Below are 27,626 nucleotides of genomic sequence, written 5' to 3'. Positions count from 1 at the left end.
GGGACGCCAGAACTCTGCTGATACCTGTTCCTGGACCCAGCAGCAAGATGTGCCAGGAGCTCCAGGCCACAGTCCACTCCATGATGGCGGAGTGGATGTCGGAGATGAAGGGCCTGGTTGCAACCGTGCGGACATATGAAGTGGAGGTGGTCTCCGAGGAGCGGGTGAGCGACACACGCCCCTATGTCCCTGAGGGAACGGCCGCTGCGGCTGAGGGGTCCGGCCTGCTGCCATCCACCACGCCACTTCCTCACTGCCCATGCCCGCGGACTCCGCCCCGACCAACTTGTTACCCCTGTCACCGGTAGCGGAGCCCGCAGCGTCTGTGGGAGAGGGCCCAGACCTGGGGCCGCCAGGCCTTACCTTTGTCACCGCCCTGGCAGACGTCCCGGCTTCCATCCCAGCTGCGATGGAGATGACGACGGCCCCGGTAGTCCGCCCGGCTGCAACGGAGGCGATCTTCGACCCAAAGCCAGCACCGCAAGTCCCGATGACCGCTCGCCAGACACCCGGCCTCGGCTTAGGCACGGCGGGGATGTAGCTGCCAAGCGGCAGAACAGGCCACGTCACAGCGGGGTCCCTCATTACCGAAGGTGCCGGTCATAGCCAGCACGGAGGGATTCCAGCTGGGCCCGTCCCCCACACAAGCTGACCCAGAGCAGGTTGAAGATGCTCCATGCTGGGAGCGGCAGCTACGGCAGCTGCGCCACGAGATCGCTGTTTAAAGAGAAGAGAGTTGATCCGGTAGTGGTTCCTGGCTACCTTGCTGTCGGTCCCCGTGGGGACCCTGTTGATGTTCTAGTTGGCCCTCAAGATCAAAGAGTCCGGTCGGAAGAGCAGTCGTACCCGCACCGCCGGCAGCTGAAAATGGAGTCCTGTGGGACAGTGTCGCCCGTGAGTGCAGGTGGCATTGGGGGCTCGTGCTGTCCGGTGGTGGACTGTGAGAAAGCTGCAGGAGGAAGCTGTAATGGAGTCAAGTGTTGTGGATAGCCCCTGGGACCCAACTGACAGTCCCCATTGGGACCCTACAGCAAGTCCCCGTTGGGACCCTACAGTTGCTTTGTTTTGTGGCAGCCCATTGGCTGTTGAAGCGCCCGTCCCCATTGGGACTTGTGCTGTCACCTTTGTCACCCTTTGCCACCTTATCCCCTAAAAGCTTGCCCACATGAGAAACTGCTCATGAACATGGCCGAGAACTTGCAGGCCACCCACGAACTTGTGGGCTTGTAAATAATGCCGGGCTGGAGTCCCGTTAACCGCCTCCGGAGAGGCAGATTGGAGGAAGGACCCACAGCAGAGCAGGCTGGGGTCCGGTCACCACCAGGACCGGTGACCATCCTCCGGGGTCAGGAGTCCCCCTGGACGTGGGGCCCCCTGAATGACAGCCGGGTGCGAGACACCGTACCCGTTCCCGCTTGGGCAGCCTGAACCAGGTTCTGTTTTCCGGACTGGGGAAAAGGGGTGCTGCCCGCTTCTTAGGGGCAGCATCAAGGTTTAGGTTGTTTGGGAGAGAAAGCGGAAGAACTGTGACCCGTCCGTTGTTATTAAAAGTGTTTTTATTACCGTTTGTAATGTTCAAAGTACCATGCCTCCCGTAAGGGAAGATTTAAAATATGCATACCGTTTGTTTGCTTTTATATTTTTCAGAAAATAAAACCGGTGATGGACAGGCAGCCGCAGACGGTCTGCGTTTTACCAAGGGGGAGTGTGATGCCCTGGACCCCCAGGGGTCACAGAATAAGACCACATACACACACCCCCTCCCCCGGCCAGGTATATCGGTCAAACAAAATCCTTGTTGCCTCCCTCCAGGGTCTGATGTCCACACCAGGTGGGGTGGAGCCAGGCGGTTGGCCCCACCCACCAAGGAGTTCGCAGGCCTGGAGGCGGGAAAAAGTAAGTTAGTTGAAGGGTGAGTTGAAGTTGAGAAGTGGAAGTGAGAGGAGCAAAGACTGTGTGTGTCTGGGTTGGAGCCCAGGCACAATCAGCAAGGTCGGCAGACGGTGGTGGCCGTCTGCAGGAGTTGGTGGAGGTCAGCGGAACCATAGGACCAGGGTCGGGCGGTGGCCCGCTGGTACCGAACTGGGGAGCAGATTGAAGCCAAGCACCAAGGCAGGGTACTCAGACCCCGACTAGTCTAGGAGCCGCCGTAAAAGGTCAAATTCTCTGATTGCGATCTGGACCTCAGGGGTTCATTCCCAAACAAGTCCCGTCAGAAGGCAACAGCCCAACCCGTCCAGATAAGAGCCACCACCAAGGGCCAGAGATCCAAGGGCCAGCGCCTGCGGGCAAAACGGGCTCTCCCGACATGTACATGTCGTGGACGGAGGAGGGAACTCTGCGCTCTCCCACTGCTCGGGTCCGGCCGCTGGTGCTGCTGCTCTGCGGCTGCCGCTGCTGCTCGGTGGTGGCTCGAGCGGTGGGCCAGATCCCGGGGACTCGAGCGGCGTTCTTCGCCCGTGAGTGAAAAGGGGATTTGATTGTGGGGATTTATTGTCCGTGACGCCACCCACGGTTGTGGTGATAATGGTGACACCACCGCTGCTCTGGACGGGGATCCCGGGAGCGGTGACAGGGAGCAGCTTGGTTGTTATTTCTCCCCTCCGTGGGTAGGGGGTTGGTTGTCCCGGGGCCCGGTGATGGGGTAGGGATGGATGGCAGGCGGGCTACGGGGCCTGGCGAGGTGCAGGGTCGCAGGGGCAGCGCTGTGCCGCACGGCACGGTGGTACTCACTCAGCCCAATGATGAAGACACAGTCTCGGTAAAACACACGGCTGGATGGACGGGTCCCACAGACGGCTGCGGTGTTGTTGCTCCCGGCAGGTTGGTGGTGACTGCCTTTCCCTGCACCTAAGATGTCTGTACGGTTCCAATGGGTTCCCACCAGTAAACCGCTCCCCGGCTTGGATATGGGCTGGAGGAGCCCCTTTTGCCCGCAGGCGCTGGCCCTGAGAAACGGTTGCCTTGGCGGTGGCGGTGTCTCTGTCACTCGGTTGGATGGTTGCCTTCTGTTGGGACTTGACTGTTTGGAAACCCAGGAGGTCCCCTTCACTAACGGATTTGGCAAATTCACGGCGACTCCTAGCCTTGCCGGGGTCCAAAAAGCCCCTGCCAGATGGTGCTGGCTCCTCTTTGTGTACCGGTCCGGTACCGCCGGGCCACCGCCCGTCCACGGTCCTTACGGTAGACTCCAATCGGCCACTCCTGCAGATGGTCACCACCGTCTGCCAACCTTGCTGATCTGTCCGGGCCACACACCCGGATCAACTTCAAGCTGCTCTACTACTTTCCTCCTTCTACTTCAAACTCCACAACTAATCTGCCTGGTTTTCCCGCCTCCAGGACTGTGAACTCCTCAGTGGGCGGGACCAACCGCCTGGCCCACCCCCTGGTCTGATCATCAGCCCTTGGAGGAAGGCAACAAGGGTTTTGTGTTCTGGCTTTGGTGTGCTTGCTGGGAGTGTGGGGTGTGTGGGTGTTGTGCTCTGTGGCCCCTGGCTTGTCCAGGGCGCCACATTCACGCCGGGGAGCGGACTACCCGGGGGAAGCCATAGGAGTCAAACACACATACAGGTGCAGGAAACGACAGCCACCATCAACCCGTCTGGAGAGAGTGAGAACACCGTAGCCGGCTGCGGGCCCCATCCATCCAGCCATTTGGTTTACCAGAGACTCTGTCCTTCTGTGTCTGAGTAAGTACAACAGTGCCATCCAGCACCGCGCTGCACCGCAACGTTGCACCTGCGCCCACGCTGCCTCCCCGCTTCGGCACCTGTACCTATACCTCCTCCCTCCTCCCCAACCGGGGCCCCGGGACCAACAACCCCTACCCACGGAGGGGCCAACACCTTAGCTGCTCTCCACCATCGCTCCCGGGAAACCCTGTCACCAGCAGCGGTGGTGCCCAACCATAACCACAACCCCGTGGGTGGCGTCACGACCGACATCCCACTACAAACCTCCCCTTTTCACTCGTGGGCGAGGAGGCGCTGCTCGAGCCCCCGGGTCCGGCCCCGTGCTCGAGCCACCCGGGAGCAGCAGCACCGGACCCGAGTGCCAGCGATTCCCAGGCGAGCGGCGTTCCCAACCCCTCCACCCGCGACACATTGCCTAGGCCAAAAACTACTACTCCAGCAGAATACAGCTAAGCCCCCCACTAGGTGGAGGCATCACAGGTGCAGGAGGAGAAAATCACACACACTTCCAAAACATGGAGGGGACGATTGCTGGATGGTAAAACTGCACATTGATGGCTTGCATAGAGCGCTGTTCACACATGCAGATGCACAGTCACAAGCCCGCAGCATATTAGGTGACGCCCATACTATTAGATCAAGCGGGCTGCCAAGCTGTACTCAAACTGCGCATCATACAGGGACAGGAACTCTAATATGCAAGGCCTAACAAAAAGGGGCACCTGGCTGAATCCTGTCCAAAAAAATCTGAGGTTCTTAGTTGGTGTTATGGCCATAAGACGGAAGCCTACAACCCTCGTCACGGGAACCTCATGCTTGTAGGTCCCTACACTATATATAATATAAAAAAGCAACAAAAAAGAGGAATAAATATCATTACTTACAGCAAAGATGGAACTGCAGCTGTACATCTCAGATGTAGCCGAGCTGAGATGGACAAATGTAGTAAAGCACAACCGCTCATATGTAGTGGAGCAGAGATGGTCAGAGATGCTACATCTGTGTCTGCTGTGGTACATCTTACTGTCTTACTCAGATGTAACAAAGCTAAGATGGTCAGATGTAGCATAGCAGAGATGGACAAATGTAGCAGAGCTAAGACGGAACATATATACCAGGATGGGACCATAATGTGGATCATATATACCAGGATAGGGGGATATATGTACAAGGATGGAGATCATATATACCAGGATAGGGGACATATACCCCAGGATGGTGGACATATGCACCAGGATCAGGGACATACTTGATAAACCAGGATGGAGGATATACAGTAGAAACCTGGAAGGGGCTCATGATGGGGGACATTGGTACAGAATTGGTGGGCATTACCTCTATAACAGTGTTAGCAGCAGATCGCCTCCATAACAGTGAGTCATTATCACATTTTTTGCTTAAAAATTTTCCCTATTCTCCTCATCTAAAACTTAGGTGTGTTTTATAGTCCAATGCGTCTTATAATCTGAAAAATGCAAAATCTCATTGTCATGCTAAAAATAAGAAATAGTAAGTATAATTGTGTATTTAGCTTTTTCAAATGTCTCAATATGGAATATTCGTCATTTTTAAAGGGACTTTCCTTCACGACCAAGGACGTACTGTTACGTCCTTGGTCGTGTCTGTCCTGTTACCGCTGGCTCCCGTGGCAAGCTCGCTGTAATCCCCACACATGTCTGCTGAACTGATCTGGCTGAGCTGCCACTGAGGTTACTCGCGGCCAACGCTGAATACAGCTGATCGCGCTATTCCCTTCATTAGCTGCGTGGAGGTGACAGGAGCGGATGTGTCTTCTGCAGCTCCGGTCACCTTCATGCAGCAGAGCTGGATGCGACGCTGGACCATCCTGGAGTACGCCGGACATGGAGGGCTTTTTCGGGCTTATTAAAGTGGTGAACCAGGGTATATGTTTGTGTTTTTTTTTCTAATAAAGGATTGTTCGGGTGTGTGTGTTTATTTACTGTAATTTACAGATTAATCATGGAAGGTATCTCGGGGAGACGCCTGACATGATTAATCTAGGACTTATTGGCAGCTATGGGCTGCCAGAATCTCCTTATTACCCCGATTTGCCAACGCACCAGGGCAAATCGAGAAGAGCCGGGTACAGTCCCAGAACTGTCGCATATAATGTATACGGCAATTCTGGGCGGCTGCTGACTGATATTGTTAGGCTGGGGGGCTCCCCATAACGTGGGGCTCCCCATCCTGAGAATACCAGCCTTCAGCCGTATGGCTTTATCTGGCTGGTATTAAAATTGGGGGGGACCACACGCCGTTTTTTTAAATTATTTATTTATTTATTTTACTGCACAGTATAGACACGCCCACCGGCTGCTGTGATTGGGTGCAGTGAGACAGCTGTCACTCAGCGTCGGGGGCGTGTCTGACTGCAACCAATCATAGGCGCCGGTTGGCGGGGAAAGCAGGGAATACGAGATTGATTAATGAGCGGCCGGCATATTCAAAGTAATTGTTTCCGCGTATTCTCTGCACAGCTGTTCCTCGCCACGCTGGTGATCGGGGAGCGGTAAGTATGAGAGAGGGCTGCTCACTTCAGTCACTCGGGAGATTAGCGGTCACTGGTGAATCCTTCACAGGTGAGCACTAATCAGTACGCGGCACACAGACAGAGCCGTGGCATGACAATGAAGTCGGGTGAAGTTCACCCGAGTTCATTCTCATCGCGCAACTCTGTCTGCAGTCAGCCGACATGTATCAACGACATTGTGCAACACACAAACGGACATTCCACACGGACATTCCACGTACACATACACGGGCATTTTAGACACAAACACGGACATTTTACACGTACACACGGCTCGCATACGCCATCACACGGATGCCATACGTACCGGAGAAATGCCCCAAAAAAATGGAACACGGACCCGAAACACGGACCGTGTCACACGGACTTTTTTTTGCGGAAGTGTATTTTAGGCCTTAAAGTTTGCTTTCTCAGAAGCAGAAGAATTTCAGAGTGGAATATACTGAACAAGACTGCAATAACGCTGGTTCTGGCAGTATAAATCATCTGAAAGGTTCCCTTTAATAGCTTCTGAACTAATATTGTAAAATATACTGTATTTACCCTTACTTTACAGTTCAGGTGGTACCTGTACAAAAAAAAAATCAGACATTAAAGGGAAGGTGTCGTCAAAAAAAAAATTCAATAACTGAAAAAATGTAAAGTATTAATGTTTTAATGTTTTGTTTAAATATTATTATTTGTTTTTAATTGAGCAAAATATAATTAAAAAAAAAGTTTGATATTTTCCACTGTTAAACACCAGGGGGAGCAGCTTCTGAAATCCTACAGAAATCCCACTGTAGAAATAGCCTGGATTACAACTGCAAAAAAGTGGGCAGAATCTGCTCTCCTTTGTGTGATGTCACAGCCCCCTCCCAATCTGGGTGTTTCCAAGGGATAACAGAGAATGAAGTGTAGGATCATGGTGCAGAGCCATTTTGTTGGTGACCAGAAATGTCTAAAGTGTCACCAAGGAAAACTGGAGTATCACACAGGATAGGATTAGATGCACAGCTCAGCAGACAGTATCACACAGGAGAGGATTAGATACACAGCTCTGCAGACTATCACACAGGACAGGATTAGATACACAGCTCAGCAGACTGTATCACACAGGATAGGATTAGATACACAGCTCAGCAGACTGTATCACACAGGACAGGATTAGATACAGCTCAGCAGACAGTATCACACAGGATAGGATTGGATACACAGCTCTGCAGACAGTATCACACAGGATATTATTAGATACACAGCTCAGCAGACTATCACACAGGATAGGATTAGATACACAGCTCAGTAGACAGTATCACACAGGATAGGATTAGATACACAGCTCAGCAGACTATCACACAGGATAGGATTAGATACACAGCTCTGCAGACAGTATCACACAGGAGAGGATTAGATACACAGCTCTGCAGACAGTATCACCGGTACACACACAGGCCGACAGGTGGCAGACGGAAGGGAGGGGAGGGTGTTATTGGAGACGGTAGCAGCGGTGGTGATGAGAGGAGGGGCGCCAGTACTCACATGCAGAGGCACACAAACACACACACAGCAGCGGCGGCGGGGGGCAGAGCGGGAGCTGGGTAGAGCGGAGGGAGGGGGTGTCACTGGAGACAGTAACGGCGGAGGGAGAGGAGGGGAGGGGCGGCGGCAGCAGTAGCGGGGGGAGTAACAGGGGGAGAGCGGGGCGGGTAGAGCGGAGGGAGGGGGTGTCATTGGAGACGGTAACGGCGGGGGGAGAGGAGGGGAGGGGAGGCGCCCCGGCGCCCCGTACTCGCACATCCTGGCGACTTACAGGGGTAAAGTGGAGCAAACAGCATATGCTGTGAGCTCCAAAATGATGGTGCTGATCTCCTCCATCTCCTGTGATCTGGACAGCCCAGGGGGCGCATCCAGGTCACAGCAAACTCCTACTCTAACGTTACTAAAAGGGGTCGGATCCCGACCACTGTTCTCTATGCACAAGGGCTGCCATAAAGGAGTGAGTAACTGTCGTTACACACAGCAAATTCAATATGGCCCCCAGTGCCTTCAGTAAAATTAGAATTAAATAAAAATTAAATAAGCAGTGATTTTAATTTTATATTAAAAATACTTGATTTCATAATCACTATTTTTAATACAAAAATAAAAAAACGCTACATCCTACCTTTTAAAGTAAGTTCTCACACTGCAAACTTCAAATATTACTAAAGAGATTACATCGGATAAGGATTTTGCATTTACTGTGATTGATGATAGTTCATGTCAGAATGGCGATATAATCCTTTATGATAGTTTAGCACAACCTCGCTGATTGACACCTCCTCATTATGGCGAGTTAAAGGCCTGCCTAAAAGGATCTGTTTTTTTAGGACATGAATAAAACTGTGAATGTTGGAAACTTATCTTTCTGGGGTAGCACATTATATAGAAGCGATGCAATGCCAGCAAAGTGTTAGAAACAGGAGTGACGGGTTTGGAGAGAAGAGAGTTTGGATAGAGGAAGATGAATTAGTAATGGTTACAGCAATAAGGTTGAGAATGAATCAAATTGCTGTTTACAGTAAGAAAAGGGGATTCTGGAGATGTCTTTGAAGTGCTAATGGCACGAGTGTGCTGGTGATCAATATAAGGACAAAAGGCAGATGTATATAAGGCATAACCCCACGACATGCTGCCTAGGAATTATGGTAGTAGTGTAAAGGGGTGTACGGCTCGGCCGCCCCAGATGTGCAAATCCACTGTGTATGAAATGCAATGTTTAAATTTTATGTTGTGGTGTAATGTGTTTAAACGGCCACTAGATGGCCACAATGTGTAAGCCCGATACTTCCGGGCTAGAGGGAGTTAGTGAAGGGGAGGGGCTTAGTTTGAAAAAAATAACAGTTAAGAAGTCAGTTGGTGTGAGGAGAGTCCCTGAGGGAGAGAAAGAGGATGTGTCTGTGAGAGATATGGTGGAGGAAAACCCCAATAATATTAATTTGGCGTGACCTTCTGGGTCGAATTCAGGTGCTGGACACGTAGTGCCGGCTGGTTGCCATTCCCTGGCAGATACCTATTGAACCCCCTGACCGGAAAGACTGTTGTTTCTGCTATGAACAATGAAGCTGAAGGAGAGGATGGGGGAGCTTAGGAACAGCAGGCTCTGCCACAACTAATGAGGCCCCCCAACCGCCTCTTTAACAGTAGTGTAACGCCCCAGCAGCGGTCGGACCACTCAGATCCGAATGTCACTGCTCGTGGCTTGAGGGTCTCCGGACCCGGGGGCTAAGGGTCACACCCGGATAAAGAAGGGGAGTATTTACAGGGGAGATATATATATATAGTTTGTGACGCCACCCGTGGTGTACGGTAATTGGGAGTACCGCCGCTGCCATTGGGAGTGATGAAGTGGGGCAGCTAGATAACGTTACCTTCCACGGGTAGGGAAAGGCTCTGGGACTCTGGATGGTGGTATGGGGTGCATGGGGAGCGCAGGCTCGCTGGTTGCAGGGGATTATCTGGTACTCACTCAGCAATAAAGCAGATGCTGACAACATTGTAAACCAAGTCTCTAGGTGCTGCTGCCCTCTTGGGGGAGCTCGTCCGGGTCCCGTCCCCTGCAGCACTGCCTGGTGGTCCGTGACCTGCCTCCTGGCACAGTATTTTAAGAGTGTCCTTTGTGGCCTGTCAGCTTCGAGCTTTCCGGGCCCTGCTCCCCACTGTGGCCTAGTAGAAGAGCTTGCGCTCAGGGGTTCACACTTGGGATTTCAGTGGGCCGCTTGCTTGGAAAGCCCTATCCCCCTCGATGCGCTAGTGCCCCCGATCTCTGAGCTTTGTGGGAACAGTCCGTAGAGGCCCTGTCCTCCACAGGTTAATTGCTAGGTTGCTTGAAGCTTCTCCCTGACCTAGGGTCCGTGTACCCCGTCGTGCCTTCGGTCCAAGACCGGTGATTAGGCCCAGGCTGCTGATCGTCCTCCAAGACAGGTCCCAGGCACCTAGCCTCAATCCCCTGCGACCGGGGTTCCGACTCCTCTAGGTCCAGACCACCGTCTGCAACCTAGTCTACTTTTCCCCCTGGGAGCTACAACTTCCAGCTTCCTGTGAGTTCCTTACAGCTCGAGGGCTACCACTCAACTCACTTGACACCTCCCACCTCTCTGCCTGACCCCTAGGTGGGCAGCCCTATTCCAGCTAAAACAGCCACTGGTCTGCCTGACAGGGTGTGGTGCAAGGTGTATCTAAGATTTGTGAATGCTAGTGGAGGCAGTACTGCAGGTTCGGTTTCCAAAACCATGGGGGGTTGAGCCCTCTACGGGGAGAGAAAGATTGTGCAGAACCCTGTGACGACCTGACTAGTTCAGGGCGTCACAGTATCATACACTTAAAGGGGTTTCTCTAGATGGTGAATTGTGCAAGTAACCCATCACAGAAGTGCAGATCTTGGTGCGCATACCCTGGGTCTTTAGAGATAAATTAAGTGTGGCAATTTGGAGTTAGCATGATAGTCTCAGGAGATGCTTAAAGGAGGATGCTATGGTGTGGAGGGACTTCTTGATGAGAATATACCCAATAGAGTAAGGTGGGATCTCTAGATGTAAGTATGCTGCCTCAGTGTGATTTACGTGGGAAAGGTTTTCTTACATTATACCATTAATGGGGATTCGAGGAGTTACTTCTGAGAGGGGTGGGTGAACTGGATGTCACTACTCAGGATGATTTAGATGTGACTGAGACCCTGTCTGAGTGTTCAGCTCTCAAGGTAAGAAAAGTTGAGGACCGCTGTTGTAGATGTGGAAACCAAATATTAACCCCCTCCCCACCGATTTTCCATTTCAGTTTTTCTCCTCCCCTTTTTCCAAGAGCCATAACTTTTTACTTTTCCATCAACATAGTTGTATGAGGTCTTATTTTGTTTTGCAAGAAAAGTTGTATTTTTTAATGAAACTATTAACTTTACCACATAGTGTGCAGCAAAATGGGAAAAAATCCGAATGTGGTGAAATTGCAATAAAAAGGGCAAGGTTAATTTTTGGTGTTTTTTTACTTACCATGTTCCCTCTGGTAAAACTGACCTGGGAATATGCTACTCCCTGACCTAGGGTCCATGTACCCCGTCGTGCCTTGGTCCCAGCCCAGTAATTGTGCAAGGCCGCCAGCTATCCTCCTCGAAAGATCCTTGCCCCTTGCCACAACACGATCCCCTGCGACCGGGGGTCCAGCTCCTCTAGGCTTAGACCACCGTCTGCCACCTACATTACTTCCCAGGAGCACTGCTCCTGACCTCCTCTTACTTTCACTTCTCAGACCCAACTCTCTCCTCTTGACACTCCTGACCTCCCTTCTCCAACCCCCCCAGGTGGGCGACTCTATTCCACTCAAGCCATAACGTTTTACTTTTCCATCAACATAGTTGTATGAGGTCTTATTTTGTTTTGCAAGAAAAGTTGTATTTTTGAATGAAACTATTAACTTTACCAGACCCGCAACACACATCCGTTTTTTTTGTACGTGTGCGGTACGTATTTGCATGTACCGGAGACACGGAGACACAGAGACCCATGTTATTCAATGGTAGATGGCACACACACGTAAAATCACACGGAACGTGTGTCCGTGTGGTAAGTACGTGTGTGCGCTTTTCTACACGGACGACATGTCCGGTTTTGGCCGGCAGCACGCAGGCACGGACTGCACACGGAGTATATCCATGTTCAGCACGTATCGTCCGTGTCCGTTTTTCATCAAAAAATCTGAAACACTTGTTACCAATCTATCAGGTCAGTTGAAGGCAAACAACAACACCAGGATCTTATAATGAATGATTAACAACGTTAATTGGGTAAGAATGCAGACCTTTAAAAACGGACAGCACACGGACAGCACACGTACGTATTTTATGTCAATACGGACATTCCACACGCACACACGGCTCGCATACGCCATCACACGGATGCCATACGTACCGGAGAAACGCCCCTAAAAAACGGAACACGGACCCGAAAAACGGACCGTAAGACACGTACGTTTTTTTTGCGGAAGTGTGTTTTAGGCCCCACATAGTGTGCTGCAAAATGGGAAAAAATCCAAATGTGGTGAAATTGCAATAAAAAGGGTAAAGTTATTTTTTGGTGTTTTTTTACTTACCATGTTCCCTCTATGGTAAAACTGACCTGGGAATATGATTCCATGGGTCAGTATAAGTTTGTAGATAGCAAACATGTATAGTTTATTTTTTATTTAACTGATTAAATAAACATTTGAAATGTGTAAAAAAAAAGTGTGAGGGCTTATTTTTGCGCCCTGAGCTACCATTTTTGGGTAGATGCGATGTTTTGATTACCTCTGGTTGCATTTTATTGCAGTGTTGCAATGACCAAAAAACCCCGTAATTTTGGAGTTTTTATTGGGGTTGTTTGTTACGCTGTTTATGGCTCAGTTTAATTTATTTTATATTTTCATAGATCGGGCTTTGCTAAACGCGGTGATACCAATTATGTGTATAAGTGAGTTGAACTTTTATTTTTTTTATTTTTTTCATATTCTTGAAAACTTTTTGTTTACACATTTTATTGTTTTTACTAGATCCTTTGGGGGTCTTGAAGCTGGTACACTAAGATTGATTCCGCACCGATCTGTATAGCACAAATGCTGTCTTCCTATAAATGCTGGCGCTCAACCGGCGTTCGCAGGAACTATGTGCCGCCACTCAAATGAAGGGGCTTATTTGCAAGGGAATTTAGAGAGTTTGTGATGCCACCTGTGGTTTGTGGTAATTAGGAGTACCACCACTGCAGTTGGGAGTACCCGGAGATGATGGAATGGGCAGCCAGGTGTTGTGACCCTCCATGGGTAGGGGGGAGAATATCCTGGGGCTCGATGATGGTGGGGAAGTGCCGTTGGATGCAAGGGGGACACTGTTGTACTCACTCAGTCCATTAAGCTGACACCGACAACTGGTCAAACAAGTCTCTGGACACTGCTGCCACTGAGGGGAGCTTAGTTTGGGTCCCATCCCCAATGGTGCTGCCTGGTGATCTGTTACCTGCCTCCTGGAACTAAGTCTACTTCCTTGGTGGTCCCGGTAGTATGAAACTTGCCGGGTCCCGCTCCCCACTATGGCTAAGTGTAGGAGCTCATGGGCTCTCAGGGCTCATGCTTGGGATTTTCTGGACCGTTTTGGATTGGAAAGTCCTATCCCCCTCGTTGCGCTAGTGCCCCGATTTTGGAGCGGGTGGAGGGCGGCTCTTGAAGACTCCGTTCTCCTCGGGTAAATTATCTGGTTGCCTGAAGCTGCTCCCCGACTTAGGGTCCATGTAACCCGTCGTGCCTTGGTCCCAGCCCAGTGATTGTGCAAGGCTGCCAGCTATCCTCCTCGAAAGATCCTTGCCCCTTGCCACGACACAATCTCCTGCGACCTGGGGTCCAGCTCCTCTAGGCTCAGACCACCGTCTGCCACCTAGATTACTTCCCAGGAGCACTGCTCCTGACCTCCTCTTACTTTCACTTCTCAGACCCAACTCTCTCCTCTTGACACTCCTGACCTCCCTTCTCCATCCCCCCCCAAGTGGGCGACTCTATTCCACTCAAGCCGTCCACTGGTGTGTTTGGTGGGTGTGGTGCAGAGTGTATCTAGGATTTGATTAGCTTATGCAGGCAACACCATGTAGTTAGGGACCCAAAACCAAGAAGGAGGTGGATACTGCATGGGAGGGCAGATTTTGCAATACCCTGTGACGACCCGATAGTCCAGGGGCGTCACAACTACATCATTACATTGACAGGTGTGGCGTTCGCAGGAACTATATCATGACATCATCATCAGATGTCATGACAACCCATTGGCAACCTATACTCTCCCCCTGATAACGTCATGCGGCTGCCAATGAGAGGGGAGTACACTGCGCTCCCTGCCGGCATATTAAATCCACTGTCAGAGATCAACAACGGGATTTACCTAGTTAACAGCGTCGGTGCGATCTCCAATCTGCCTGCCACTGTTAGACGTACATGTGTGAGGCTGCATTAAAGGGAACGACATGACCTATGACGTACCGGTACGTCATAGGTCATGAAGGGGTTAAACGGAATCTGTCAGTAGGATCAACACCTTCTAAGCCATCTATACTGTATGGGCTTGTAGGTCATAGGAAGTATAACATGATACCTTGATATCGGTGATCTGATGCCTTATTCTAGAAAAATTAAAGTTTTTCTCTTTTATATACAAATGAGCTGTTCCAGGCTATAGGCCAGACACTGATCTGCATGAGAACCTGCCTCTAGAGTGTATTAGCAATAGAAGGGTGCGTTACCAGTATGATGTGTGATGGCCGCTCTCCTAATCTCACTATAGAGCTGTGTGTGATTATAACTGACACATCTGCAGGCTCCTCTCAGAGCTTCAGTTTCCGTCTCACAGGCAGTCAGTGTTGCAATATTGTTGCCATAAAGCAGAGTTGTCAGAGCAGCAGCTGCACAGTGTTTGTAAGGAGACACAGTTCAGTTCTACTCTTCTGTTAGTTACATGTCTCAGACTGGTAACATCTCCTTTCATTTAAAATAAGCTCTGGAGGCAGCTTTTCATGTACATTTGTGTCCAGCCCATATTGTCATGTGTCCCTCAACTGCTTATTAATATATAAAGGTATAATTTTATTTAGCTTTCTATGACCTACATGCCCATATAAACAGCTTAGGAGGGTTGCTCCTATTGACTGATTCCCTTTAAAGGATTGAGTAGAGAGCTTTAGTGCATAAACAGCTGTTTAGGAGAAAAGAACAAGCGTTGCAGGAGTTTAAAGATGAAGGGGGAATTAGAGACAGGTCACAAGATTATATTTCTAGTAATTGGGTTTAAGAGCATGTTTAATATGAGAAGCAAAGATACCGGAAGGAATATTTTAGTGTTGCTACTAATGACAGTTGAGGAGAGACTAGGCGAGATGTGAGAAATAGGGTCACTAATGCAGAAAGCATGACAAGAGTAAAAAGCACTCTGAAAATGATGTATGTCATTAGTTCAATTTCTGATAGTGAATATGAGAAAGTGCAGGAGGGAAGGATTGTGATGCTGTGTGATGAATGAATGATATTTTTATGATGGATACTATTTTAATTTTGAAATGAATGACCAGATCTCCAGCACATAGATCAGTGATCTGCTCCTGCACTTTAGAGCCTAAGAGGTAAAAATTAGGGATGATCGAATACCCTATTATTCGCTTTGCCGAATATCCAGCGAATATCTCGCCGCTATTCGAGTATTCGCGAATATTCGACGCCCAATGTAAGACTATGGGAAACCAGAATAATTTTACTTTGGACCCAACGGTGACCTGTGGTGACTGAGGAAAAGGCTGAAATGGATGGGAAAAGGCTGAAACAGTATGGGCACAGGCTGTAGAAGGTGCCTGACTGCATTTCTGGTGTCTTTGAATAACGTGGTCAGAGCATCACGCGGCGTTTACGTAGTCGCCAGAACAGCTTTCAAACCAAAGTAAAAGAGGGGAAATTGAGAAGAAACAGTTTCTAGTGCCTAATCACTGTAATAAAACGTCAAATCAAGCCCCGACCTCCAAAAAAACCCACTTTAGCAAATGTTCACACATTTCGTTTTTTTAAATTTTTCCTTCTTTTTCGATTAGAAAGGGCTGTAATTTATACATTATATTGGTGTCTGTCTCGTACCTCCTTTTTTGGGACATATTTGACAGCTACAATGTGCCCATTGGGATGTTGACCTTGCCCTCCTCCTCCTCCTCCACTAGCACCACCGGCTCCTCTAAGGGCCACTTGCTGTCCTCAAATCTCAGACGTCTTTGGGCTCTCAGGTGGGCCCTGTAACATACTTTGGGGAGGGATGGCAGTCATTTGTAGTTTTCTGCGTCCCCTACATCATTAGTGTGAAAGTTGGAATACGTACTGCATAACACTTTACAGTGCTATTGCCAATGTGGCCATTTGGGTGTTGGCCTTGCCCTCCTCCTCTCCCACCAACACCACCGACTCCAGTGGCCCTCTATTCAAATGTAGAAAGGGCCACTGGCTGTCCTCAAATCTCAGACGTCTTTGGGCTCTCAGGTGGGCCCTGTAACATACATTGGGGAGGGATGGCAGTCATTTGTAGTTTTCTGCGTCCCCTATATCATTAGTGTGAAAGTTGGAATCCGTTCTCCATAACACTTTACAGTCCTATTGCCAATGTGGCCATTTGGGTGTTGGCCTTGCCCTCCTCCTCCTTCTCCTCTACCAACACCATCAGCTAAAGTGGCCCTCTATTCAAATTCTACTCAAATGTTTCAGTAATGTATGTTTTATGGACAAATGAATGCCATGCTGGGACATCGAAGCTGAGGTCGTTGATGATTGCATCTGACCAAAAGCAGGTTGGGAGCAGGAGGCATCATCGCCTGCTTCCTTGACCGCAGTTTGTGAAGCATGCAGCACCGTGGAAGTGGCAGTTGTTTCACTCTGGAACCCAGGTTTTATTCCACTAGCTAACACCGAGGATAAAAAAAATTTTTTTTAAAAAAAATTCAGCTTCCCCAGGGGGTAATGGTTCAAACACCATGAGCACAGCATCAGAAGGTACTCCCAACAGCTCCCAACAGCTTCTTTTTTAAAAATTGGTGGGATAAGCAACAGGGCATAACATGCCAAGGAGTTTAATAAATTCAGTTTCCCCAGGGGATAATGGTTCAGACACCATAGAGCACTGCATCAGTAGGTACTCCCAACAGCTTTTTCTTTTTTTTAAAAAATGGTAGGATAAACAAAAGGGCACAACATGTTAAGGAATTTAATACATTCAGTTTCCCCAGGGGGGAATGGTTCAAAAACCATGTAGCACAGCATCACAAGGTACTCCCAACAGCTCCCAACAGCTTTTTTGTTTAAAAAAATTGGTAGGATAAGCAACAGGGCATAATATGCCAAGGAGCTAAAATAATTCTGATTCCGCAGAGGGCCATTTGTAACACATCGGGAAGGACATCATCAATAAAGAACACAAATAGAGACTGCCTGACCAATTGTTCTAGACAGTGTAGCTTCGACAGTGGTTGTGCCAGTGCATAACGTACAAAGGCTTGAAAAATATTGCCCTGGGTGATTGGGCCAAACAATTACAACGCAGCAGCATAACAGTTAGATTAGTCATGCGGTGTCATTAGATGATAGAAGACAAAATAGTCTTGAATGAGAACCAATGGAACTTATTTGAAATTAACAAATACAAATTTTGGGGCTACACTTATTATTGGGTCTTGTTAACAGGCGGCCTGAGATACTCTGGGTCAATCCATGGAATGTTCATTTTGATCATCGTCAAACTGTCTGCACTTTCTGTGGATAGTCGTGTGCGAGTATTTGTTATTAATGACCCCGCTGAGCTGAAAACATGCTCAGACAATACACTCGCAGCAGGGCAAGTTAGCACTTCCAAAGCATATAAGGCGAGGTCGGGCCAAGTGTTGAGCTGGGAAACCCAATAGTTAAAGGGAACAGTAGACTCTGAAACCACGGTGATACGGTCACCTACATAGTCCCTCACCATCTTACTTAACTGTTCCCTCTTTATGACAGATTATACCTATTTCTAAAATCGCATTTTATTAGAATATATATTTATAACCACGAACTCCACAAAAATCTACAAAAACTACATATATTCACACCACATAGGGGTTGACACATATTATTAATCCCAAATATGGATTCAATTTACCCCATATGGGGAGGAAGGGACTTTTAAATGACCACATACAAAGTAACAGGGATGTCCTTAATGGTTTTAGGGGTAACCTCTATTCCTTATCCCTGAACCATTTTTTTCTGCCCGTCAATGGAGTACACCCTTATTTTTCCGGTGCCCCCATTCCTCGATGGCTTTCCCTTCTCTCACCCTTTTAGTCCCTGTTTGGGCATAAAGCTTTATTAATTAATGGGAAAAGGTTTTTCTTCCTTTTGTTTTACTGGGTAGTGTCAACCCACTATCTGAACATCTCAGTCTGCTGTATTTAGTTATACCCCAAGATATTAAACATTCAAGGTCAAAAAACAATTACATACATTCAGCTCTCGACTGTCCCTCAATGTATTGTACCCTGCCTACCAATGGAGTACATTCTAATTTGTACAATGCCCCCATTCCTCGGCGGCTGCCCCTCAGTAATTTACTGCCTAAAATAGTCGTGCAAATAAACCAAAAGTACGGGACAAATCAGATATATTCAGATGACTTATCTGCTATTTTTCAGGGTCCTGAGATGTTTCTCATATCTATCAATAATTGCATTTGAAAACTCTCGCCGCGTTTCCCTCCATCTCCATACTAGATGGAGTTCATCAGGAGATTCAAAATTGGGACTAATAGCCTCCTAAAAAGAAGTTTTTTGTCAGAGTTAAAACTTATTCTGACCCGGATCCCACATGGGGATCCTCTCATTTAGACTTAACCAAGGCAAATAAATATCAGAACAAATTCCCATGTGTCTCTTCTCAAAATAGTTCTTTTATAGATTTCATCCCAAAAAATAATATTATAGACTAACAGCCCTTACCGTCAGTAGTGTGGTCTCCACGGGTCATAAAACCTCTTAGGAATTACTGCCCTCTGCTGCTCATGGATCCTGGCCAACATATGATAGGTTGAATTCCATCTTGTAGGTAGGTCACATATTAGTCTGTGACGAGGCAAGTGTAAGCGCTGCTGCAGCACTGCCAGGCCAGCAAAACGTACCTTGGTAAGTAGGTCTGTTATCCCAGTGTATTTCTTGAGAAAGTGCTGAACTACTAAATTTACAACGTGGACCATACAAGGAACGTGTACAAGCTTTCCAAGCTTTAAGGCTATGACCGCACTTTGCGTTTTTACCTGCGTTTCCGCAGCGTTTTGAGCAGCAGCGTTTACATGCCAAAAGGCATGCATTTTGATTTTCCATAATAGTCAATGGAAAATGTAGATTTCCTGACTGCACTTTGTGTTATAAAACGCTGCGTTTAATTTGCATAATTTGTGTCAAAAAACATGCATTCAAAGAAGCAGCATGTCAATTGTTTTGCCATTTCTGCAGCGTTTTGATAACATTGAAGTCAATGAAAAGTAGCAAAAAGCAACAAAGATCAAAATTCCTGCGTTTTACATGCTTTTTAGGTGCTGAAACACTGTGTTTTTTACTTCAAAAACGCATGCTTTTCTGACATTAAAATAATGGAATATGTCCCTTTACACACACACATAGTCCAACAATTAAATTAATGAAAATTATGATTTTATTGCTATTTTAGCAATGAATATGATAAAACCCGCTATATTTTCATGAAATATAACTATTTTCTTTATTCATTCCAAAATTATATGTTTTGCTTTTTTTTCTCTTTTTTCATTCTGTTTGACTATTTAATCTTTATTTAGCATTGTCTTGATGATCAAAATGCATCTGTCAAAACACAGGTGAAAAAGCATGCAAAAAGCGTTGAAAATAAATCTAAAACGCGGTAAATACGCATGAGTATTTAGCGCTTAATTTCCGGAAAAGGCAACTTTTGCTAAATCAATTAAGGCAAAAACATGCATTCTGAACTGCAAGTAGCACATCGCGAAGTGCGGTCATAGCCTAAAACCGCCACTAGATTACGACCATTATCGCACACTACCATGCCTGGACGGAGGTCCAAAGGCGCAAGCCACTCATCTGTCTGCTCAGTTATCAGGTGCAAAGAGAATATGAAACAGTAACAAAAAGTATCCCAAATTTTACATTTTTAATAGCAGTCAGGCATGTCTATATTCCCATATTCATTGTTACACATATCTTAGCACTGCAGAGTGCAACTGTCTCCTTTTTGTTACAGACTAACCCCACACGTACTACTACAAGCCCCCCAAAATATGTATACACATAGACCTCCTCCTCTTCCTCACATAATAGACCCCTGAGCCTCTTTCCATCTATGCTTTCATGGACAAGAATGCACGTGCACAAATGCAAGACACTCATTCATAGATCATAATAAACAAATGAGGTTTGCAAGAATACAGATTAAACAAATGTTATAGCTAAGAACAGTATCTCAAGATACTAATCTTACATGATCTGATTTTGGGGATCCACTTACATAGTTACATAGTTATATAGTTACTTAGGTTGAAAAAAGACCTAGGTCCATCTAGTTCAACCTTCCTCCACCAGTTCTACATTTGGTCACTAAGTCATTTATAACCAACAATGTTGTGTGTAGTGAGGAAATCATCCAGCTCTTTTTTAAAAGCTGTTATACCTGTCTGCCATCACTACCTCTTGTGTTAGGGTATTCCACAGTCTGACTGCTCTAACTGTAAAGAACCCTTTTCTATTTAGCTGTCGGAATCGCTTTTCTTCCACTCGCAGTGTATGCCCCCTGGTCCTTAGTATTGTCTTTGGAAGAAATAAGTCATGTGCCAGTCCTTTATATTGACCACACATGTATTTATACATATAAATGAGATCTCCTCTGAGATGTCTTTTTTCTAAGCTAAACATATCTAACTTTTTCAACCTCTCATCATATGGGAGGCCTCCATTCCTTGTAATAGTCTAGTTGCCCGCCTTTGAACTGCCTCTAACTTCTGAATGTCCTTTTTAAAATGTGGAGCCCAAAACTGGTTCCCATATTCCTGATGTGGCCTTACAAGTAATTTATAGAGGGGCAACAATACGTTGGGATCACGGGATCTAATCTCTCTTTTTATACACCCTAAAATCTTGTTTGCTTTAGCAGCTGCTGCTTCACATTGAGTGCTGCCGCTCAGCTTATTTGTAATGAGAATACCCAAGTCCTTCTCCTGTTCTGTAGTCCCGAGTTTACTTCCATTTAATGTATATGCAGTTATAGGATTACTCCGTCCTAGGTGCATTACTTTACATTTATCAACATTAAATCTCATTTGCCAAGTATCTGCCCATTCTGACATCTTATCCAAATCTTTTTGTAATATTGTACTATCAAGGTCAGTTTTTAATATCCTACATAGTTTGGTGTCATCAGCAAAGACTGACACTTTACTATCAATCTCATCCACAAGGTCATTAATAAAGAGATTAAAAAGAATCGGTCCTAGCACAGATCCCTGCTGCACCCCACTGCTGACTGCAGCCCATTTAGAGAATGTACCATTTATGACTACTCTTTGTTTCCTATCTTTTAGCCAATTCCTTACCCAGTTGCATATAGTTTCCCCTAGTCCTTGCTTCTGGAGCTTTAATATAAGGCTATTGTGTGGTACAGTATCAAATGCCTTTGCAAAGTCCAAATAAATCCCATCAGCTGCATTAGCAATATCCAGGTTTGCCCTTACCCCCTCATAGAACCCCAACAGGTTGGTTAGACACGACTTATCTTTCATGAATCCATGCTGTTTGTCAGTTATTATATTATTTTCTACAATATATTTTTGCATGTCATCCCTTAAAATGCCCTCAAAAACTTTGCATACTACTGATGTCAGTCTTACTGGACGGTAGTTGCCTGGATCTACCCTCATACCTTTCTTAAATATTGGTACCACATCAGCAATCATCCAATCCTGAGGCACAAACCCTGTTACAAGCGAGTCTAAAAAGATGAGATACAGCGGTCTGTTGATAATGGAGCTCAATTCCCTCAATATTCGTGGATGAATGCCATCTAGCCCTGGGGATTTGTCAATGTTTAGTTTACTTAGACGTAGGCGTACTTCTTCTTGTGTTAATTTAATTATATCAGGTGGTGACCTTTGATTTTTCTCTTGTTGAATGATCCCTGGTACAGTCAGTTCCTTGGTGAACAAAGATGAGAAATGCCTATTTAATATCTCAGTCATTTGTTTGTCCTCTATAACTAACTTGTTATTATATTTTAAGGGGCCAATACTATCCTTTGTTTTCCTTTTGGCATTAATGTATTTATAAAAGATCTTGGGATTTATTTTAATGTCATTGGCGATTTTTGTTTCAGTAGCTAGTTTTGCTTGTTTGATTTCTTTTTTGCATTTCCTATTGATATCTTTATACTCCTGAAATGCTATTTCTGTATTCTCAGCCTTTAAGATTTTAAACACCCTTTCTTTTTGTTTTATTATACTTTGTACAGTCTTATTTATCCATAGTGGTTTCTTTTTATTCCTGGACATTTTATTACCAGAGGGTATAAGCTTTTTACAGGACTCTAGCAGTATATCCTTAAACTTACCCCATTTATGTTCCGTATCCCCAGTTACCATGACTTTGTCCCAATCTACACCTTTAAGCTCTTCCCTTAATTTGTTGAAATCAGCTTTCCTAAAATTCCAGGTTTTTGCATTTCCCCTTTAAAATGTTCTATTGAATATTACTTTGAAGCTTACCATATTATGATCGCTGGTGCCCAAGTGCTCCCGGATCTATAAGTCTGAAATGGTATCCGGTCTATTTGACAGGACCAGATCTAGCAAATTATCTCCCCTAGTCGGTTCATCTACCATCTGAGAGAGGAAATTGTCTTGAATGGTAGATAAGAATTTACAGCTTTTAGCAGAACCAGAAGATTCTATGTCCCACTGAATGTCTGGATAGTTGAAATCCCCCATAATAAGAACCCGATTATTATTATTAGCTGCCTTTTCAATTTGTTCGAGCATTTCACCCTCTATTTGTTCAGGTATGTTAGGAGGCTTATAGCAAACTCCAATTTGCATTTTTCCATTATTCCCACCCCCATGTACATTTACCCATACTGACTCCACATTGTTGCAGTTCCCCCCAATGTCATCATTCAACACAGGTTTTAGGTTAGATTTGATAAATATACACACCCCACCACCTTTTTTTGTCTTTCCTGTCCTTCCTAAATGTAGTATAACCCCGTATGTTTGTCATCCAGTCATGGCTTTCATCCAGCCAGGTTTCTGTAATGCCCACCACATCATAATCCAGGGTTGACATAAGAGTCTCTAATTCATTCATTTTGTTTGCAAGACTTCTTGCATTTGCCAGTAGACATTTAATACTATTAACACCTTTATTACTCCTAGCCTCCCTACATTCCTTGCATGTCCCATCCCCCCCTAATCCTTCATTGACCCTTACCATCTCACTGTCTCTATCTGCTCTATCCCCTTATTTGCTCCACTATCCTCCTTCCCCCAGATCCTAGTTTAAAAGCTCCTCCATCCGTCTGACCATTTTCTCCCCCAGCACAGCTGCACCTTCCCCATTGAGGTGCAGCCCGTCCCTACCGTAGAGCCTGTAGCCAACTGAGAAGTCGGCCCAGTTCTCCATGAACCCGAACCCTTCCTTCCTGCACCAATTTCTAAGCCACGTATTTATCTCCCTAAGCTCCCGCTGTCTTTCTAGTGACGCTCGTGGCACCGGTAGTATTTCTGAGAACACCACCTTGGAGGTCTTGGACTTCAGCTTCTCTCCTAGTTCCCTGTAATCATTTTTAAGGACCTTCCACCTTCCTCTAACTGTGTCATTAGTACCAATGTGCACCATGACCGCTGGGTTTTCCCCAGCCCCACCCAGCAATCTGTCTATCCGATCCGCAATATGCCGAACCCGAGCACCCAGCAGACAACACACTGTTCGGTATTCACGGTCTCAGCGACAGATAACCCTGTCTGTCCGCCTAATTATAGAGTCCCCTACCACCAACATCTGTCTGGGCTTTGCTGGAGTTCTATTTCCCTCCTTCCTACAGCAGTCGTTCTCCTGGTTGCTAGGAGCAACATCCTGCTGTAGTGACCCTAGTCCTGGCCCTTCATTCCTAATATCAGCCAAACAGGCATATTTACTAGGTTGTGCCAGGTCAGGACTAGGCTCCCTGACACTTTTGCCCCTACCTCTTCTTCTAACTGTTATCCAGCTACCTACCTCTGGGTCATGATCTTCCCCCCCTCCTCCATATCACTGGCCCCAGCCAGAGAAAGCTCAGTGAGCTCTAAACTCCTCTCCAGGTTTGCAATGCCCCTGAGTGTTGCAAGCTGCTTATTTAGATCAGTTACCTTGGCTTCCAAATACGCAACATGCTTGCATCGAGTGCAGACATATTCACCCTCGAACGGCTGCTCAAGGCATGCATACATCTGACAAGATACACACCTTGTAGCATTGTCCATGGAGCTGCTATTAAATGGGGATAGACAGTAAAGTTGAAAAACAATGAAAAGAAAATAATGAGAAACGTATAAGGATAAATTCAAACTATGTTATTGTGTTTAAACTATGAAGTACTTATCTGTAACCCCGCACTTTGCTGTAGACCTCGCACGCTCAGCACCTCGCTTGCTCTGGCTGGTTTATATAGTTCTACAAGGACTTCCAGAAGCTGCTAGAAGCTTCTAGAACCAGGTGTGACTAATACTACTGATTAAATCACAAGACAAACTTTTTTTTTTTTCTTTTTCCTTTTTCACAGAATCAAACAGACACACAATTCCCTAATGAAAATTAAACAATTACAGTTATCACAACTATGTTATTGTGTTTAAACTATGAAGCACTTATCTGTAACCCCGCACTTTGCTGTAGACCTCGCACTGACTCACAATTATTTTTTTACTTTATTTTATGAGCTCAAATGAACAGACACAAGAGCTTTACGTGGGGCTAGGGTCTGGGTGTTATGGTTGAAAGCTCCAATTTCTCAGCATCTAGCATCTGTTATGACCAGAACGTTTACATCAACTTCTGAATTAGGCCTCGACAAAAATCTCAGTGTGAAGGTTAAAAAAAGAAACATCTCAGCTGCAACATATGGGGAATTAGATGACACAGATCTAGAACAGATACAGGATGCAGATTGTTCTGGTAACAGAACAGCAGCTGCAATGGTTGGAATCTATTACTCCCTATCGGAGTAGATGAGCAATGTCATAACACCAAGATTATATCATTGCATTATCACTGGATGTCAAGGAAAGGGAATATTCCAGATGGATTTTAGATTTGGATGATTTGTGAGCAAATCAAAATAAGTTTGAGAAATAATGTTACAATACTAAATTTATCTTTGTACTTCCCCCGTAACTGGTGTTGCCTCCATTAAAATGGATATCTAAGATTAGAAATAAAAGATTTGCTCTTTCCTACGAGTGGCACCACTATTATTCATGGGCTTTGCCTAGTATTGCAGCTGATATCGAGCTCATCAAGCTGTATAAAGTTTATGAGGATCCCTGGACAATATTGTCGGGGAAGATATCGACACTACATGTTTGATTTCAGACTGACAATTTACTTTTCTAAATTGGAGATAGCCACTTCCAGACATGTCTGCTGGCCATACAATCTGCCACATCATCGTTCGGCTCACAGTCACCTTATGAGTTTGGCGGTCTTAAGGCTGTGTTTACATGCTGAGGTCACAGAGTATTTTTTTATGCAATTGCGGTAAAACTGCAACATTTTTGATGCAATTGTTGAAAATCACAGCAATAAGTGATAGTTCTATAACTGCAATGTGTGAATGCAGCCATATTAATGCAATAGCCAACACAACCCATGGACAAAATTAGTCAAGTTTCTGGGGAAAAAAGCAGACCCTTTATTCTAAATTTGCACAACATCACTAATATTAAGTTGTTTTGTTTTTTAATTTTTAATAGTCTTAGTTTTTCGGGGCAGTTTGTTGCAAACTATGCCTGAGTAGTTTTATCAATAGATTGTGGGTATTGTTCATCCAGAAAGTTTTTTTCTTATCCCTAACTTAAATGTCCTGTTCGAAAGCAAAGAAAAATTTAATAAAACAGAAAATAAGAGCCTATACTTATCTATGCTGTTACGAAGGGCTGCTGTTAAGTCTTTGGCTTTGCCCAGAAAGAAACGAGATAGGATGATGAAACTTTACATTTATTCCCCATATTCTCCACTGATGTCAACACACTTCTTACATCGGTATTCCAAGTTTTGTAAGCCTAGCAAAAAGGATTTTGGTTGTGCCTCAAACCAGGCATCCGTAGCAGCCATGGCATCAGAAATGGTGTGAAATTTGGTACCCTTGAGGTGTTTCTTCAGGTTTGGAAATAGATGATATTCAGAGGGAGCTAGATCTGGTGAATAAGGTAGGTGATCAACCAGCTGGAAGCCCAGTGCAGTGTGAGCGGAAGCGTAGTGTAGCACCTCTGAACCCATCAGGAGCTACAAGGTACTGCATCCTGTCAAATATGCAGGGCCTACCCCCAGGAACCTGGAAAACAAGTGCTGGTAACAGCAAAACACGCTATAATCTCAGTTTTCCCCTTCCCCAAGGACTGGTGACAGACTAGACTTGGAACCAATGGATGGCCACCCAGGAGTGGAGCCGATCCAATCCACGAGACGACAACCAGGTGAGAGGGGGCAGACAGTCAGTAGAGTCAGTTAGAGTCAGTAAGTGGAAGTAAGAGGAGACGGACGTAACCGCACTGACGGGAGTGTGTGACGGTGACCTGTGGGCCCAGGCGTGTGGTTGCCGTTGGAGTACGGTGGAGTACTCCTGGAACCATAGCACCGATGGGGTATAGAGCCCTACGTTAGGCAAACGCTCCAAGCAGACCTGATAAAATCTGCACAGTGAGGGAACCATCCAGGACCTCACTGACCGTAAAGTCCGGAGGGATCAGCAGTGACGGGAGAACCAGGGACCGGAATAGAACACCGACCCTACAGGGTTCAAACTGCCGCTGTACAGACTAAAGACTGAGAAACAACTAGGAGGGGAACCCTAGATGCTCCAAGCCACAGGGACTCACCAACATGAGAAGGGTGCAGGGGAAAGAAGGCACCAGGTCACTAAACCGGCACTGGGACTAAGGGAACCAGCGGTGAACACCAGCCTTCCTCCGGGTACCAGTTATCAAGCTGCCGTGAGTAAAAAACCCAGTTACACTGCAATCCCTTGTATGGCCTACCTTCTTTTTGTGCCTAACTCCATCACCTACCCCCCTAGGGCACCGGCCCTACTTGTGGCGGGCCCAACATCCAGGCTGCCACCAACATCAGCCCCAGCGGTGAGAAACTGTGCAGCGGTGGTTCCATCACCATAACCGCAACCTGTAAGTGGTGTCACGATACCAACTTTATAAACATTCCCCTGTAAATAATTCCACTTTTAAAAGCAACCCCAGGGTAACGGAACCGGGCAATGGCCACCCAGTGAACTGTTCCCCGTATATATACGGCCCGTGACGAGTACCCCATAGCTCCGGGGCGGTACACGTACACTGTGTGCAGAATTATTAGGCAAATGAGTATTTTGATCACATGATCATTTTTATACATGTTGTCCTACTCCAAGCTGTATAGGCTTGAGAGCCAACTACCAATTAAGTAAATCAGGTGATGTGCATGTCTGTAATGAGGAGGGGTGTGGTGTAATGACATCAACACCCTATATAAGGTTTATAAGGTGGGCCTAATTATTACGCAATTTCCTTTTCTTTGGCA

Source organism: Anomaloglossus baeobatrachus, chromosome 1 (assembly GCF_048569485.1).
Source record: "Anomaloglossus baeobatrachus isolate aAnoBae1 chromosome 1, aAnoBae1.hap1, whole genome shotgun sequence".
Classification (NCBI taxonomy): Eukaryota; Metazoa; Chordata; class Amphibia; order Anura; family Aromobatidae; genus Anomaloglossus; species Anomaloglossus baeobatrachus.
This window is presented reverse-complemented; position numbering follows the sequence as displayed.